The 3,506-nt window shown below is 33.7% G+C and overlaps 1 non-coding gene across 1 annotated transcript; it reads right to left on the bottom strand.

Moving 5' to 3' along the window:
* Positions 1 to 3,006: 3,006 nt before the first annotated feature.
* On the bottom strand, positions 3,007 to 3,113 carry LOC112209603 (U6 spliceosomal RNA). The gene has a single exon (XR_002944437.2). It is a non-coding gene; the product is annotated as a U6 spliceosomal RNA (small nuclear RNA).
* Positions 3,114 to 3,506: the final 393 nt, after the last annotated feature.

Below are 3,506 nucleotides of genomic sequence, written 5' to 3'. Positions count from 1 at the left end.
GGGGGTCTTCATTAGTGAGGAAGTGAGTAATCTTGTATTTTTGTGTCTTAAAAGCACTTTTTTCTATCTACATGTTGTATAGCTACTTTAATGCAAGTGCTTACACTGCCATACTATCATTCTTTGCTTATGTCTACTGTAGACAATCAAAGTTGTAATGAGTATCAATGATCATTGTTGTTGTATTGTATGTCTTCACATTTGAAGTAAAGCCCAGACATTCTTCAGAGAAAACTACACAGGAAGCCAGTGTGACATCTATGACACATATTAGAGATAGAAGATTTTGAATTCCATCACTATCTTCGTAATCTGTAAAATCCAAAATTGCTAGGTTTTTGATAATTGGTGAGTACTTTTACTCATACCACTCCCATGCCCTTCCCGCCTCACTATTACTTCTCAAACTTTTTGGACTTCTCCATTTGTGTCTCCTCACAAACGATTGGAAAAAAAATTTGGTTGAGAAAGCAAAAGTTGGTGACATTTCATATTTTACTGTTAATTAAAATCTTCAATATTTATATAGTTTTCTTTGTACAAGAATAGTACTGTAGACTTTTTACTAGTGATATTTTGTTTGAATATGCAAACCCATAATTATTAGATCAAGGAAGGTTAGCTAAAATTAAGAGATCTCATAGACTAAAGGCTACCTTGAGGAATTTACCACAGTCTAGAGTGTGACATTTAGTGTTTCAGGCTTCAAACATTTTTAATTGTATAAAGTAATACATGTACATAGTTTAAAAGTCAGGGTTGATAATGAAAAGTAGCAGGTCATACACTGCTTCACCTATGGCTTACTCCCAGATAACTTCTCTCCTGAACCAACCATTTTCAACTATTAAGTTGTTTTATTTTTTTAAATTTATAATTTACCTGTTATTTGAAAACTTCTGCTTAAATTCCTATTTCTTATTGTATCAGTTTGATCATTATAGCTTATTTACTACTGTGAAAGCCACCTTTTACCAATTGTCCTCCATCCATTCTTCCAGCAGAATTACATCATAAGTTTTGGTGAAGTCAACATTTAGTTTTGCATTATTATGATTATGGCTATGTACTTTTACTCTATATTATTCATTGCTGTGACATAAATTGTACAATTCTTATATTTCCTTTTGGAATTAATGACTGCCTCATTTTGGGAAGGTTTAGTTTTTTTTATAACTGTGATTGATTTATCCACAAACTCTGCAACAAAAATCTTTTTAAAAAGCTGAAATAAACTCTTAATCATGTTTTAAAAATCAGGAAATTCAGTAGTTTCCTTTGGATCCTTGAGAAATCACACTAGGCATCCTTCATCTTCCTGCTTCAGTCTAGAGTGGTAAATTTCAGTGCCTGCCTCAGAGCTGTCATTCTGGGCCATCCACTCACGATCATTTAAGAAATCCCTTACCTGTTTGCTATGTTGAAGTTTATATTTTCTGAGTTTCGTGTCTTTCACTTTGTGGTTGACTACCTCATTTTAGCAAAACTCATCTTCCAGTTGTTTTCTAAGAAAAGGTTTATGGACTTGCGTATATAAAAATGTCATTTTTTTCCTTTTTTTTTTTTTTTTTTTTGGTGAGTCAGGGTCTTGCTTCCAGCACACTTTGTATGATTTTTTTTTTCAGTCATTGTTCTGGGCATTTGGCGGCCTTTTTCATGTGGAAATGTATATTTTCTCATTCTGATATTTTTACTTAAATTGTATCTTTAATAATTGTATCTCATGCATTTTCTTTTTTTTGTTTCTGAAAATTCTGTTGGTTAAACAGAGCTCTCTTGGTTTTGGTCATTTAACTTTATTTGTTTTCTTCAGTGGTGAAATTTTTCATAATTTTGTTATATTAATAAGAAATAGTCTCAACATTAACATTTAGAAGTTCAACTTAGCATATTTTTTTAATTTGACAACTGTGTTTCTAATTTCTATGAATACGTTCTTGTTCTCTGAATGCTCCTTTATTTTTCAGCCCCAGCCAACACATTGTTTGTAGCTTTACGAGTGACCTTCAGGGAGAGATACCTAGCTTAGTCATGTCTGGATCTTGACCCACAAAAACTATGAGATGATAAATGTTGTTTTAAATGCTAGGTTTTGGAATAATGTTTTATGCAGCAATAGATAACAAGCAAATACAACAAGACTTTTTGGTTTTCTTAAAAATATATACATATTTTCATGAGAAAAGACAAGCAACACAGCTGAATATAGCAGTATTCTCTTAACACAGGGCAAAAAGAATATTTTATATCTATGTATTATTAGTGCTTTTGGCATTTTATATAGATCAAATTATAAAGAATGAATATGAATATTTTCCTTTCTTCCCTTCATGAATTGCTATCTTATGATGTTATTAATGGCTATTAATGAATGTCCTACATTCTCAATTTGTTAAATTTCAAATTACTTTCCATGTTATTAGTCTGTATATTTTTATATTGTTCTGAATTAGCGAAGATAAACCTTTAAATCACAAAATTTCAAATGAAATTTCAGTGTATTAAACGCCCCCCAGTGGCCACGTGCGGTGGCTCATGCCTGTAATCCTAGCACTTCGGGAAGCCAGGCAGGAGGATCACTTGAGCTCAGGAGTTCAAGGCCAACCTGGGTAGTATAGTGACATCCCATTTCTACAAAAAATAAAAAATTAGCTGGGTCGGTGGTAAATGCCCGTGGTCCTAGCTATTTGGGAGACTAAGGTGGGAGGATCGCTTGAGCCTGAGAGTCAAGGCTGTAGTGAGCTGTAATCATACCATTGCACTGCAGCCTGGGCAACAGAGTGAGACCCTGTCTCAAAAAAAAAGCCCCACACCCAAATACTATCATTACCAATGACCATTAAGGTGATAAAGAATGTAATTATGACAAGGATCAGTATGAATTCCATTTATGTTCAAATGAATGTTCGCTGAAGATGCCATGATCAGTGACAAAATTAGTGAATAAAATGGGAGTCCTGTACACCTTTCTCCTTCTTTTTATTTATTTTTATTACTTTTTTATTTTTTAAAATGGAATACTTCACAAACTTGCATGACTTCCTTGTGCAAGAGCCATGCTACTCTTCTCCATATCATTCCAATTTTAGTACATATGCTGCTGAAGTGAACACTTTTAATAAAAATAGTTTATCACTTGGCTAGAAACTGAAGAAGATCTGATGGACTATGAAAGGAGTGCTGTCATAAAGAAGAAAAGTTACCATAATGGAAATCAGATATAGGCAACATATTCAATGTCAGTAGTAAAAGAGGTCATTTTAAAATCATGTTTGAAAAAGTGGGTGGGGAGTGGAGCAAAATAGCTGTTACTGAATAACCATTCTTTGCCAGACACTATGCTAACTGCTTATGCGCCATCTCATTTAATACCCACAACAACCCTGTGAGTTAGGCATTTGACTCTCCTTTTGCAGATTAGGAATCTGATGCTCACTTGTTAGTGCCAAGGAGTTAATAAGCAATATTGCTGAAATGCAACCCCAGATATGTGGGACCCCAAAGCT

Source organism: Pan troglodytes, chromosome 5 (assembly GCF_028858775.2).
Source record: "Pan troglodytes isolate AG18354 chromosome 5, NHGRI_mPanTro3-v2.0_pri, whole genome shotgun sequence".
NCBI classification, from domain to species: Eukaryota; Metazoa; Chordata; class Mammalia; order Primates; family Hominidae; genus Pan; species Pan troglodytes.
This window is presented reverse-complemented; position numbering and strand designations above follow the sequence as displayed.